General features: G+C 49.2%; 1 protein-coding gene and 1 long non-coding RNA gene across 3 annotated transcripts in view; one reads left to right on the plus strand and one right to left on the minus strand.

Annotated features, from left to right (window-relative positions):
- CYRIA (CYFIP related Rac1 interactor A) overlaps nucleotides 1–14501 on the minus strand; it is a 74329-nt gene extending 59828 nt beyond the window's left edge. The window contains exon 1 of the mRNA XM_072143613.1: nucleotides 14485–14501. The gene's annotated coding sequence lies outside the window, so the exon portion shown is untranslated. The remainder of the gene's footprint in view (nucleotides 1–14484) is intronic.
- Nucleotides 9973–15188, plus strand: part of LOC140122591 (uncharacterized) — a 63773-nt gene continuing 58557 nt past the window's right edge. For both annotated transcript variants that reach the window (XR_011854350.1, XR_011854351.1), the window contains exons 1-2: nucleotides 9973–10012; nucleotides 12165–12350. This is a non-coding gene — a long non-coding RNA (uncharacterized lncRNA). The remainder of the gene's footprint in view (nucleotides 10013–12164; nucleotides 12351–15188) is intronic.

Raw genomic sequence — 15188 nt, forward strand, 5'->3', positions numbered from 1 at the left:
TCCTGTTCTCCTCCCCAATACACTAGAGCTGCAGAGCCGAGAGCTCCTGCAGAGCTCCGTCTCTGTTCCTGCTCTTTAGCAGAGATGTGTGGATGTAGCTCCTCCCCTGGCTGGCTCTGTCCCCCTCCTCCATGTCATTTCAGAGCCTGGCAGAAGAGAAGCAGGACTGCTGTGGGAGAACAAGGGAAAGGTAAGTAACAAAGGTTTTTTTTTAAATAAATATCCAGAAACAGAGGAGGACAGGGGGCCACAAAATGAGAGAGATGGAGAATAGGTGGCCACAATATGAGAGGAAAGGAGGACCAAAGGCCACAAGATAGGGAGGATGGAGGACAGGGGGCCAAAATATGTGGGGGATGGATGACAGGAGGCCACAATATGAGGGAAAAAAAGGGGGACCACAGTATGAGGAGGATGGAGGACAGGAGGTCATAATGTGAGCAAAGATGAAGGACACAAGACCACAATATGAGGAGGATGGAGGACAGGAGTGCACCAGGGAGATACCTTCTCTATATTGTGGCCTCATCCTCTTCTTGCATCCCCGTACTGGCCCTGATGGGGGCCTATGAGGCCTGTTCCTGTGGACCAAACCAGTGTGACACAATTCTCGTTCTAGACTGCACTTCAACCACCTACTCCAGACCATGGGAATCCAACTGCCCCCACATTGCTGTGGGGTAACAATGCACAAAGTGACCCAGAATCACATTGTAGAAGTGGGGAACCAAAGAAGGGTACATTTTACAGTTCCACTTGAAAATTCCTTTAAGGTGACCATGCACCATAGACAGGTGTTGGATGAATGTGGTATTCTCCCTCACTTATACCCGGTGAGCAGGGGCGTTGCTAGGGTGGTAAAAGATCCGGGGCACGGGCCCCAATGCACATATATAGAACTTTGAGTAATGCCTACTCCTGTATACAACCCCCTTCATGTGTGGTCGGACCTATAACTACTGTACATAACATATACAGCTACAGAAACCACAAGAGAAATCCCTATCTATTCCGTCCAGTGACTGCAGGTGATATGTCCTCCATATTCTCCAGTAGGTCTCGGCATCACCACGTCTCCTCTTTAGCCACGTGTCCTCCCTGTGGAGTTCACCACACAGGCATCTTATGTTCTTCATTGTCACTACATCTTTGCCCCCTAACAGTGTTATTCTGCTGCCGCCCCTAACACTCCCCCTCCTTTATTGTAAGGCCCCTTTCACATACATGTATCCTAATATAACATATTGTTAAAGCCATAAAACCTCTCTTTCTCTCTATATAAATAAATGTGCCCCCCCACTAATTTGCCCTCAATGTGACCCTAAACTAATTGATACCCTGCCTAATCATGCCCACATAAAGGAGCACCTCACCTAATAATACCTATACTAAGTAATGTCTGTACGCTCCCCACTAATAAGTCCCCCACAGTGCCCCAATGTCCTCACAGCCCCCAGTAATGTGCCCAACAGTCCCCACTAAGAAGTTCTCCAGAGTCTCCTCTAATGCCCCCCACATCCCTCTCTAAAGTCCCCCACAGCCCCCCCCCTGCAATGTCTAAAGAGCCCCCTGTTATGTCCTCCATAGCCCCCCTGTAATGTCCAAAGAGCCCCATTATGTCCACAAATCCCACTCTAATGCCCCCCACAGCCCCCTGTAAAGTCTAAAAATCCCCCTGTAATGTCTGAAGAGCCCCTGTAATTTCCCCCACAGAGCCCCTGTAAAGTTCACAGGACCCCCTCTAATGCCCCACACAGCCCCCTATAGTGTCCCTGATGCCCCCCTGTAAGGTCCCCCGCAGCTCCCCTGTAATGTCCCTCACAGCCCCCCCTGAGAAAACCCACCACAGTGCCCAGTAATGTCCCCCACAGCCCCCCTGTAATGTCCACAGAGCCCCCTCTAATATCCCACACAGCCCCCATAATGTCCCTAAGAAGACCCACCACATTTCCCAGTAATGTTCCCCTTCAGCCCCCAGTAATGGCCCCAAGAGCGCCCTGTAATGTCCTATAGAGCCCCAACTTAATGTCCCCCACAGCCCTCTGTATTGTCCCCCAGAGCCCCCTACAATGTCCCCACAGCCCCTTATTTCCTCACAGGCCCCAGGGATGTCCCCAGAGCTCCCTGTAATGTCCCCCACAGCCCCCCAATGTCCCTACAGCCCCCTGTAATGTCCACCAGAGCCCCCACTAAGAAGTCCCCCACAGTCCCCCTGTATTCTCCCAACAGCCCCCGGTATTATTCCCAGAGCCTCCTCTATTGTCCCCCAGTTCCATCAGCAATGTCCCCCACGGGACCCAGTCCCCTCATTGTGCCTTTCTCCCCTCCCCCACCGCATAATAAACAAAAAAAAAAACACTTTTACTCACCTCAGTCTCCTCCAGCTTCTCGCTGTTCACTGCAGCACTGAGGTGACGTCATCACCTGGCGTCTCCTGCTCCCGGCAGCTGTACTGAGCTGCTAGAAGCAGGAGGCGCTGGGTGACCGCGTCTCCTGCTCCCTGTAGTGGAGAACGGAGCCGAAGGCTCTGTTCACCATTACAGGGTACAAAGTGGGGATATCTCCCCGGGCAGCAGGAGAAGTGTCTTGCTGACCCGGGACATTCGGGGCACGAGGCAAAAGATCCGGGGCACAGGCCCCGGATCTTTTGACCTAGCGACGCCCCTGCCGGTGAGGTTGAGTTTGCATCTACCAGAATACTCCATGACCCAAGTCAGGTCCTTACATGCAAAAAACCTCTTTCAGCTACTTTTAGGCCGTGTACTACTTTTAGGCCATGTTCACACGTGGTGTTAACATTGCAGTTATGGTGGCTAGCAGTGACCTGCTTGTCCACATAGATGGTGGGTAGCTTTTGTTTCTGCCTTGCCCACTTATAGCAGCCTTTCAAAACACAGACAACCCCTCTAAAGAGGACCCTTCACCACCTCATGCAACACCTCTGCCAAAGCAGTGATGCCGAAATTAAAAACCTCCATCCATTCAATAGGGTTTCTCTCTGCCTTATCAACTCAGGGAGACCTCTAGTGTCTGGAAATGGTAATGCAGCTGTTGAGTATCTGCCTGAGAAGGAATGTATAATTCTTGTAACCAAGAAGATACCTTGTTATTACTGCATTGTACAGAAGAGCTGGACACTCCCAAAGGTTGTATAAATCTTTGGGGAGGAAAGTTCTCTGCTCTTTCCCCTGAGGTCTCTTCAGGGAGAGGCCAAAGAGTGCTGAGGCACAGCACTCCTTAGCACAAGGCCTGCAGTCATCAGGCCCCTGTAAACCTCCACTTTCAGGAGTCTGCATCATCCGGCTGCTGAGTTTAATTGTTGACATCCCTTGTCTCTGAGTGATCCCTGCGTAAGACTGATACCATCAAGGGGAGCCCAATATACCATCACCTTGGGATCCCTACACCTACATCAGGTTCCCCTCAGGAGAAACATCTTACACCTTCAGCCACTTCCTCCTACTCTTGTGCTTCCACCTGTCGGAGACCTGCAAGGCTGTGCACGAGGCTTCTGTCCCCTGGTACCCAGCACTGTGACTGCAGACGAGTGCTAGGCCACACTCCCAAAGCCACTCAGGTACCTGAGGATCCAGCTACCCCAAGCCAGAAAAAGACTAGGCACCGACGTGGGATGTTGCACAAACACATGTGGAGATGAAGATATCATTCTGTAGGTGATGCTACAAAGATTCAGGGTCACTTAGAATTTTCCTTGGTTGCTAAAATATTAGCATAACACCTGCCCCCTCCCAGCACCTCCTATCTGACAGTAGAGAGGATTTTAATGGTCAGATACTGGGACTGATATCTCCGCAATCATGGAGGCTAGAAAGTAATCTGAGTAGCAACCCCTACAGAATGCTATGTTCAACTGCACATGAGGTGTGAGGTGTTGAATGATCCTCTTTAAGTACAAAAAACCCCACAAATGTGTTCCTGAAAAGAAAATTATTAACACAAATCTAGAACTGTACATGACGGCTATGGAACCAGGCATTGGGCCAATTTGCCACTTGCGGCTGAGCATCAATCTAACATTGTACTAATTAGGTACAGATGACCTGAAACAGGACTTCAGCTGTGAAATGTGGCGAGCGAATCTGCTGATGACATAAAACTAGTGGACGCAGCAGGATTTGGCCGGGGTCTGTGGCTTGGCTGACCTGTGATAAATGAGAGGCAAGTGCTGACAATTGCAAGTGACTCTACATCTGCATATATCCACACAAATCAATGGGACCGAGCGATACTTCCAACAACGTCTAGACTGCAGGCTGTGCCAGCCATGATTAACTCCTTCATCTATCTATCTATCTATCTATCTATCTATCTATCTATCTCATATCTCTCTCATATCTATCTATCTAGCTCAGCAGTTTTTATCATACATTACTGCAGACAGTAGCAGGACTAGGATAAACGCATTTATATTTAGAAATGAGCGTACTAGAACTTTAAGCTGGGGTACGGGTGCGTCCCCCACAACCTAGATGTATTGCCAGATTTGTAGCCGTGCAGCCAATGCAGCAAATTGACCCCTCTACCTACTATCCATTGCTCTGAGCGACAGCTGTAGTATTTATGAGAAGCCTGCTACAGCTTTTACTCAGTGCTGAGAGGAGGGACTGGGGAGAAGTTGGGGACAGAAAGCTGAGAGCACAGCAGTGTGAACATACCCCCATGTTCTTGATGAAGATACAATATGCATAGCTCCTCCTGCTTTAAAACATGTGCAACATCACTGCCAATGCATAGGCAGGCTGGTAGTTGCGAATAGCGCCCTCTCCAGGTCAGGAGCTGTTAGGGGGAGTCATGAACCCTCTAGGAAATTTTCTAGAATCTTGGGTATTGTGTAATTGTGGCCGTAGCTACTGCTTGGCAAGGCATCAGTTAATTGTTATATGCAATTATCCAATGGGGCTCATTTACTTACCCGGTCCTGTCACGATCCACCGGCGCGTTCTCCAACGAGTATTCGGGTCTTCTGACAATTCACTAAGGTTGTGCGCCCGATGTCCACTAGGTGTCGCTGCTGCGCCGAGGTCGCCAGAGTTCACCATCCTATTTTTGGTGCATGTAAGTGCGTGTCAAGCGACACATTTGTTAAAAAAAAATACAGCGGTCTGGTTTTCCTACGGCCACGGCCCCCGATTTCCGTTGCATGCAAGCCGGCACCAATGCGCCACAATCCGATCGCGTGCGCCAAAAACCTGGGGCAATTCGGAGCAAAACGGTAATTTTCGGGAAACCCAATGAAAATGAGTGACTCGGGCCCTTAGTAAATGAGCCCCAATGATGTTTCTGTAATGCAAGCTGGAGGGTGATTGTAGAGGTGCTACCACCTGACCAGGGAGTATGTAAACACTTGCTGGGAGGAAGCACATGGCCTCAGTCAGTTCTACAGACAGCACCAGACCTCAAAGTATGTCTGCCACAGCCACTAATCCCAGGAAGTGCCCCAGGGAGAAGCCATTGCATCAGTCTCTCCCTCCTTATTTCTTGTACTCACCACCTGCTGGAGACCTGCCAGGCTGTAGGACAGCCCTCCGGTCTCCATACCAGCATCGTGACCACAGCGTGCCACAGGCTGCACTAGCCATCTACTCTGGTATTCTGGGTCCCGGCTGCCCCCAGGCTATGAGAAAAGGCTAGGCCCTGGTGGGGGATGTTATAACAAGCCCCAAAGCAAGTAGCGAAGGGGCTGAGGACTGTAGGGGGTGGTTTCAAGCATTCTGGTAGGCTGGCGGGGCTTGCCCCTTTACTCCTCCCGTGTGAGGTCACAGGAGGTGGTGTTTGGGGGCGGGTAAGGACCCGCCCGGTGGTGTTATAAAGTCCGAGAGCACGTGGGGGGGGGGCTCTTTCCTTCTGCCCCCTGGACCGAAGAGGCGAGAAGTCAGAGACCCCTCTGCAAATACCCAGCATGGCTTCCCTGGAAGAACAAGTAATCCAGCAAGTGGCCATGCAGGGTTCAGCCTGGCTGGATACCCTCTTGCAGCGCCCTGCTGCGGGGTCGGTTCAAGAAGCGGACGTCCCTGAAGAGGACACCCATCTCCTAGGACCGAATCCTCCTGCAGTGACTTCCACCCTGGAGGGTACAGCCACCACCCCCTGCCCGGCGGCCCGCCACCCTGTCACCACCACCCACCCAGTGCTCCTCACCTCCTCCACGTGCTCGCAGCGTCTCCAGTGCAGTGCCTGAGGAGCAGCTGGCAGAAGATAGAGGAAGGCCCATCCGGATGATCAGGCCTCCCGTCCGCCTGAGCCCTAGATCGCCTGCACCAACCAGGAAGCGCGGCCTGGGCCAGAAAAAGATGGCGTCGTCCAGACCACGTGGGACCCATGCTGCAGCCAGTGCAACGGATCGTCAGGGGACGGATCGGAAGGAGGCCTCAAAGGGTAAGCGTTTGCCTCCTGCGCGCTCCCCTACCCGGCATCCAAGCGCTGTGCCCCGCGCCTCCCTGTGTTCACACAGCAGGCCGCATCCCCCTGCCTGTCACCGCCTCCACTCTCCACCGCTCCTGCGAAGCACCCAGCCGGTGCCAGCTACCAGCGCTGCGGCCTGTGCCTCCCTGTGCTCCCTAGCAGGCCGCGCTCCCCTGCCAGCCAGCCCGCACCTCCCCCGATCACCCCCCCCCCGCGCTCACCCCCGCTCCGGCGTGTCCCCCAGCCGGTGCCGGCATCCAGCGCTGCGGCCTGTGCTTTCCAGCACTCCCCAAGTAGGCCGCGATCCCCTGCCCGTCAGCCCGCGCCTCCCCCGATCACCCCCCCCGCGCTCACCTCAGCATCCAGTGGTGCGGCCCGGCCCACCCGGCAGCCAGCCCACATGTCAGGCAGCCCCAGGCCCTGTTCCAAGCCTCAGGCCTGCTCCCCATGCAGCCCCAGGCCCCACACTAGGCCTCAGGCCTACCACACTGCCAGCCCCAGGCCCCATACCTGGCCCCAGGCCTGCTCCTCACTCAGCCCCAGGCCTGCTCCTCACCCAGCCCTATACCAGGCCCCAGGCCTGCTCCTCACCCAGCCCTATACCAGGCCTCAGGCCTGCTCCTCACCCAGCTCCAGGCCCCACATCAGGCCTCGGGCCTACTCCCCAGGCAGCCCCAGGCCCTCCCTGTCACATACCCCCCCACCAACACAGCCACCAGCAGCGCTATCACCAGCCTGCGTCCCAGCCCTCTCCTCCCCCCCACCATGCCCCCCGGCCCAGCCAACACCACAGCTCTGGATCCCTGGGCAGCTCCACTTCCCTTCTCCCCTCCTATTCCCCCGAGTCCTCTCTGCATACCCTTGATGCGGTAGAGACCTCTATGCCCACGGTGCACCACAGACACAGGAGCCACAGATCCCCGTCCTACAAGCAGCAACGTCACAGCATAGTGGACTTCCAGAGGCCATACCGCAGGTGGGCTGCCGATACTGGCTCTGAGCTCCTCTCACCAGGCCGCAGCCACCACCATCATCATCATCATCACGGAGGACGTCGCAGACACTACAACAGCCCATCGTCACCGGGTTCCAGTGGCCGCGAGGCGGCGCACTCACACGCCCGCACCCGTCACCGAGACTCCCCTCACCGCCTGACCAAGCGCTCCAGGCGGACATCAGAGCATCCAACAACTCGCCAGGACTCCGAAAACAGATCCTCAGCTCATCTAAAGCCACCGCAGTCCCAGAGGTCATCCAGTCATGTCAGCCAAGGTTCTCAAGCTCCACCTCGCAGTTCTGACATCATCAAGCAACCACCTCAACGCATCACTTCAGCTTCCGAACATCACCAACCATCTGAACAGGACAAAGCACAGTCTTCTCATCAGGACACGTCAGCTCCACCAGCGAAGACTTCATCCGGTGAGTTCAGTGGCCTCCCCTCGTGGTCGGCCATTACCTCATCACACAAGAACACAGAGGTCATCACGTCCATTATCTCATCACACAAGAGCTCAGAGGTCATCGTCCATTAGATCACTACTCACACAATTAGAAGGCAGCCAGTATACACCTGTGGGCTTAGGGAATTTAGCTAACGCAGGACGGGGTAACACATTTAGGGATCGCAGCCCCGGGACTGCCAGTGCCCGGGGCTGCGCGATCCTCCTTCCAGGAGCCGGGTCCGTGCCTTCTGGCAGGACCCGGCTGTAACACACTGAGCATGCGCAGCATGTTACATTACACAGTATAGTACATCTGTATTTCACTGTGTGAGGTGAAGATTAGCTTGAACAAGCGATCATTCGATCGCTTGATCAGGCTTACCTGTAAAAGTGATAAATAAATTTAAAAAAAACCCCACATATTTGGTATTGTCGTGTCAAAGGTAAATTTTTCATAAAATCTCTTCACAAAAATGTTCTAAAAAGTGATCAAAAAAATAAAAACTTGAGCGCCAAAATGGTATCAATTGAAAAGAACAACTCAACACGTGAAAAATAAGCCCTATCAACGTAATCGTAGTGACCTATAGAATAAATATTATAGTATTTTTAGTGAACGGTGTACTACCCCCAAAAATTACAAAAAGAAAGGAAACCAAAATTCACAATTTTCTTTTCACCCATACATTCAAGAGTTAATAAAATCTCATCAATAAGCTAATGACCCACTAAAATAAAGTATTTGTAAAGTGCATCTCATGTTGCAAAAAATTAAGCCCTTATATGTCCAAATTGCCAAAAAAAATAAAGATTGTATAGCCATTACAGGCAGTCCCCGGGTTACATACAAGATAGGGACTGTAGGTTTGTTCTTAAGTTGAATTTGTATGTAAGTCGAAACTGTATATTTTATCATTGTAGTTCCCGACAATTTTTTTTTTTACCCCAGTGACAATTGGAGTTTCAAATTTTTTTGCTGTAATAGGACCAAGAATTATCAATAAAGCTTCATTGCAGACAATTATAAGCTGATTATTGCAATCTGGGACTATTTTAAAGCATCCAGAGAGCTTCACCAGAGGTCACAGTGGGCAGAGGGGTCTGTCTGTAACTATGGGTTGTCTGTAAGTCGGGTGTCCTTAAGTAGGGGACCGCCTGTATAAAGTAACAATGCATAATCTGCTGTGAATGGCGCAGCCCCCCCCCATGCCCTGGCGTGTGCCCATAGAGCCGGTTACCACCACATGTGGGGGATTGTTATACACGGGAGAGATTGTGGATCAAATTTTGTGGAGCGTTTTGGTATTTTATCCACTGAGAATTTGTACATTTTTGAAAAACACATTCATTTAGCCAAAAAAAAAAAGTACTTTCAAAATTGCTTCCGATTTTGTTTTAACCCTTGTAAAACAGTTAAAGGGTTAACAAACTTCATAAAAGTTGTTTCACATACATTGAGGGGTATAGTTTCTATAATGGGGTAATTTATGGGGTATTACTTTATTTAGGTCTCTCAAAGTGACTTGAAACCTGAGCAGGTCCCTCAATAGCAGATTTTGCGGTTTTTATGAATATGTGATAAATCGCACCTAACGTTCAAAGGTCCAGAACCTCCTACAAAAATAAGAGTATGCATAAAACATCACGTCCACATAAAGTAGACATTCGGTTAATGTTAGTTATTACGTTTTTTAGCGGTTATGACTATGTATGGGATAACGTAGAACATTTTGAAGTCCGAAAATCGAGAATGTTTCCAAATTTTCACCAAATATCTGATTTTCTCCTAAATAAATGCAAAACATACCACCAAAATTTTTCAACTAACATGAAGTACAAAGTGTCACGAGAAAACAATTTTAAAATCACTTGGATATGTTAAAGCGTTCCGAAGTTATAAACACTTATAGTGACACAGGAAAGATTGGAAAAAAATGGCCCGTGTCAGGAAGGTGAAAAGTGGCTTCGGCGTTAAGGGGTTAATGTCAGTGAAGGATAATCCTGGGCAGCACAAAAGGCACTTCTCACCCCATCCACTGCATCAGGTTAACCTCCAGCCCACCGCAATGTTGGTTAAATGCGGCAGTTTAATTTCTTTCAATCCAGTATTAGCACTGGAGAAGGTCGGGAAGAGGTTTCCCCAGGTAGGATGGCCGGCCCCTCATGTAACCGACAGGCTTAGTTCCCAAAAGGAGCCCGGAAAGTTCAGATTAATCGACCACCTGTCTTTTCCCAAGGGTCCATCGGTCAATGACGCTATATGGAAGGAGGTTGTGGCGGTTACGTACGTCTCCTTTGATAGGGCGGTTGACTTAGTGCAGGGTAAGAGAGAAAGATGAAATAGTCTAAAACTTTCCATAACTAGTTGCGAGCTTTTGCGGTTTCGGTCCCTGGTTTTGGGTAAATGCAGTAACTTAAAGTCGGTAAAGGATAATCCTGGGTTGCGTAAAAAGGCACTTCTCACCCCGGATAACTAGTCCCTTGAAGGAAGTCTTGTGGGTTTTGCAGGCATGTCTTCGAGCAGTTAATGGGTCAGGCATCCTATTCACAGCTGCTTTACAGAGAGCAAGGAAAGTCCTGATTATCAAAAATACATGATGTCCCTGGGTGGAGTGACGTATAGGCATGAGAATCTGCGGGGGATAACCGCCATCTCTTATTATGCGACGGGCTCCATCTCAATTCCATTGAGGTGAATATTTTCGAATATTTTCCTTCTCGGCCTGCAGGAGCAGGCTGAGAGGTCCATGGCCTTGGTCCGTGTGGGGGGTCTCAGCCGCTGGTAGGAGGGAGGAGGCTGCTCCGTGGCGGAAGTTACACGGGCCCTAAGGCGCTGGAAGATGCCCACATGCCGGCTGCAGGGCCGCAGCCGCCATTTCGGGCGAAGTTGGTTCTCAAGATTTTGAAGATGCCAAGCGGGCCTAGCAAGTTGGGAAATGTTTTAATTTATAACGTTATTTAATCATTTATCTTAGTTGTTAATAAACGCTGTGGCCTTCCCACATTACCCAAACATTTAGTTTCCCGGTCTGTTGATGGGTGGTTAGTCTAGGTACACGGTCAAGTACCAAACGGTTGGGTGGTTAGTCTAGGTACACGGTCAAGTACCAAACGGTTGGGTAGTTAGTCTAGGTACACGGTCAAGTACCAGACGGATGGAAGGTTTATCAAAGTACAAGGTCAAGTACCAGACGGTTGGATGGTTGATCAAGGTACAAGGTCAAGTACCAGACGGTTGGATGGTTGATCAAGGTACAGGGGCAAGTACCAAATTTAAGGTTTGGGTTTGTCAATCCCTGCAGTCCAAGTGGTGTCTGCAGGTAGGACACTTTGCACAATCCGCTCAGCTCCTCTTGCTCTATAAGATGCTGCCTGCAGGCTGGACACTATGTACAAGCTTCTCAGCTCCTCCTGCTCTATAACATGCTGCCTGCAGATAGGACACTATGTACAATCTGCTCAGCTCTTCCTGCTCTATAACATGCTGAAGCAGCTAAGACACTGGGGTACATTTACTTACCCATCCTGCGGGATCCCCAAAAGTGCATTGTCCGAACGGAATGCACATCTGCCATGATTCACGAAGATCGTGCGCCCGATATCCTGCATGTGTTGCTTCCCCTCTCATGTCCGCTGGGGTTCACCTTCCTCTTATTGGTGCATGTAAGTGCTTGATCTTGCGACACAATTTGAATGTTAAATCCTGCACTCAGTCTGAATCAGTCGGATAGTCTGACGGCCTGTCCCCGATTCCTGTCGCATGAAAGCCTGCACAGCTGTGCCAAAATCCGGACGGGTGCGACACAATTCTCTGCTAAATAGCTGCAAAATGTCGGGAAGTCCAGCGGAAATGCGATCCGCGGACCATTAGTAAATGAGCCCCACTATGTACAATCTTCTCAGCTCCTCCTGCTCTATAACATGCTGCCTGCAGATGGGACACTATGTACAATCTGCTCAGCTCCTCCTGCTCTATAACATGCTGCCTGCAGATAGGACACTATGTACAATCTTCTCAGCTCCTCCTGCTCTATAACATGCTGCCTGCAGATAGGACACTATGTACAATCTGCTCAGCTCCTCCATCTCTATAACATGCTGCCTGCAGATAGGACACTATGTACAATCTTCTCAGCTCCTCCTGCTCTATAACATGCTGTCTGTAGACATGGCACTATACAATCTGCTCAATTCATCCCAATATGGAAATGTAAGGGGCATGATCATTTGTTCTGTTTGTTTCTCTGCATCGTTTAGCGTGCAGGAAGATTTATAATTGTTGTCTTCCCTCAATAGAAAAATCCTGAACAGATGTCAGGAAGGACTTTTCCGGTACATGAGGGAATAGAGCCAAACCTGTCAGTGCTGCTGAAGCAAAAGAAAAAGTAACACAACAACAACGATGCCCGGATCAGTGCGTCACAGCCCTCCACATGCTGTGCCGTCATGTATGTGCTATGATGTGGGGCAGGTAATGTACAGGTGGGTTTTTGTAAGTTGTTATAAGTGACTTTGCAGTTTTTATCCAGGGATTTCTTTGTTCTATTAGTAGGGTCACCAGGTGACTGACCTCCAGCACAGAAGCCTGTGACCCGTGAAGACTGATCTGTCAGTTCTCGTTACATCTCTGTTTTAGTAAAAATTTACTGTATTCAGTTACATACTTACAATAGTTGGAATAAGAAATCATCAGGAGAGGCAAGGGCCAGGGCTAAGGGAGGGCATCTAAGGGAACACAATTATTAAGAATGGTAAAAATACAAATGTGTTTTGCGGTGCAAATCGTGTTTACAATGCAGACACATAGGGCTCCTCTCATCTTCCACACATTTGTGGCCCCTCTCTTACCTCTTACCTTATAGTGTGGCCCCTCTCATCTCCCCTCTTATTGTGGTCATATCTAATTTCTCCCCTTATAGTGTTGCCCCTTTCACCTCATCCTCATCTCAGGGCCCCTCACCTGTAGCCCCTCTCATCACCCTTCCCTCTTTTTGTGCCCCCTCCTTTAGCTTGTAGCTCCCCACGTCTCCCTTCACCTTGTGGTACTTCTCATCTGCCCCTCTTTTGTGGCCCCACTCTTATTTACCCCTTATATTGTGTCCTCTTCTCATCCCCCCTTCTTATTGTGGGCCTCTCTAACCTCTTCCTCATCTTGTGGGCATCCTCATTTATCCCCTTATTTGTGGCCCCTCTCATCTTCCCCTCATATTGTGGCCCCTCTCATCTACCCCTCATATTGTGGTCCCTCCAATTCCCCCCTCATATTGTGGCACCTCTCATCTTCCCCTCATATTGTGGCCCCTCCAATTCCCCCCTCATATTGTGTCAACTCTTATCTCCTCCCCTCATGTTGTGGACCCCTCATCTCCCCCTAATATTGTGGCCCTCATAGGGTGGTCCCTCTCACCTCTTTCTCATCTTGGAGGCATCCTCATTTATCCCTATATTTGTGGCCCCTCTCATCTCTTCCCCTCATATTGTGGCCCCTCTCATCTTCCCCTTCATATTGTGGCCCCTCCTATTTCCCCCTCATATTGTGGCAACTCTCATCTCCTCCTCTCATGTTGTGGCCCCCATAGGGTGGTCCCTCTCACCTCTTTCTCATCTTGGGCGCTCACTCATTTGTGGCCCCTCTCATACCCCTCCCACTTCTTATTGTGGCCCAATCTCATCTTTGCAGTGTAAAAAATTAAAATGAAAATAAATACTATATACTCAACACCCTCCCCATCAGCTCTCCTATCCTCTTCTTTCTCTACTGCCATGCAAGTAAATCATCATATCACGCCTGCCGAGAGCTCACTGCAGCATCATTGATTTCATCTATCTGTGTCCGGAAGATACTGATAGAGTTGAGGTCCTGGTTGGAGTAAGCAGGGGGTGGAGTTAGTGGTGACGTGGAAAATCTGTACTTCCACTGGTACATTGGTGGGCCAGTCTGAGCCTGCAATTAAATAACCATCAATGATATTTTGCTACAAGAATTTGCTTTTGAAGCTTATTCCTCTCTCCTCTGTGCACTTCTCATGAGCTTGGCTATTCCAAACATTCACAATTCTTTCAGTGAAGAAGCCGTGAAGAGAAGATGGAGCCAAAGGTGAATATCGAGTTGTTGTTTTTTTTAAGTTTCAGTTGGCTGTGCTGTGGACATTACTGAGGGGAGGCTTCTGGACATTTGTATGAGTGAGGGAGGCTGCTGGAGATTCTATGAGTGAGGGGAGGCTGCTGGAGATTCTATGAGTGAGGGGAGGCTGCTTGACATTTTATTAGTTAGGGGAGCCCGCTGGAGGTTTTATTAGTGAGGTAATCTGCTGCATTTCCGACCCTAGGTTTATACTCTAGTCAGTAAGTTATCCCAGGTTTTTTTGTGGTAAAATTAGTTTCCTTGGCTTTTACTTGGGAATATATGGTGATGTTTTATGTACTGAGCTTAATTCTGAGCTTGGTTTTGGTGCTGTATTTATGTACTGAGTTTGGTGCTGTATTTATGTACTAACCTTATAAACTAAACTTTTTTGGAGATTTGCCCTGTTGAGTAAATTTTAGTAAAATCTACAATCTAGTCCAGAGGTTTGTAGCATTTGTAAACCCAAAATGTGTTGATTTCCTTCCTTACCTGAGCTGACAGGGTGATAAAATAGGTCAGTAGGTAGCAGTATGATCAGTCTGTAGCTGGTCCCATATGTGCACACATGGCAGGACGCCCACCCGATGTGATACATATAGTCTGCAAATAGAAACAGTTCTTCTAAGAGGAAGATGGTTTGTAGCAAGTCACATGTATCTCTATGGCAACAAAGAGCTGAGATTGTAAAAATGAAGATATCAGCCAACTGGGTGCCACATCCCACACATAGCCAGAGAGGGGAGAGGCGCAACCTGGCAGAGGAGTACATAACAACCCAAATCCACAAGTGTAAAATAACGTGTTCTCCGTACAGGAGAGTGTAGACCTAGTAATAGAGATATTGCATCTATCTATCTATCTCTCTCCTATCTATATATCTCTCTCTCTATCTATCTCTCTATCTATCTATCTCTCTATGTATCTATCTATCTATCTATCTATCTATCTATCTATCTATCTATCACATATCTATCACATATCTATCACATATCTATCTATCTATCTATCTATCTATCTATCTCTCTCTCTCTCTCTCTCTCTCTCTCTCTCTATCTATCTATCTATATATATCTGACTCTTATCTCATATCTATTGATTCATTAACATTAAATAGAAGCTGGTCGATGACTTTAAAGTCCATTGTCCATGAGAGAGTTTGCCCTGACAAAGTCACTCCGTGTGGTTGGGGAATT

Source organism: Engystomops pustulosus, chromosome 3 (genome assembly GCF_040894005.1).
Source record: "Engystomops pustulosus chromosome 3, aEngPut4.maternal, whole genome shotgun sequence".
NCBI classification, from domain to species: Eukaryota; Metazoa; Chordata; class Amphibia; order Anura; family Leptodactylidae; genus Engystomops; species Engystomops pustulosus.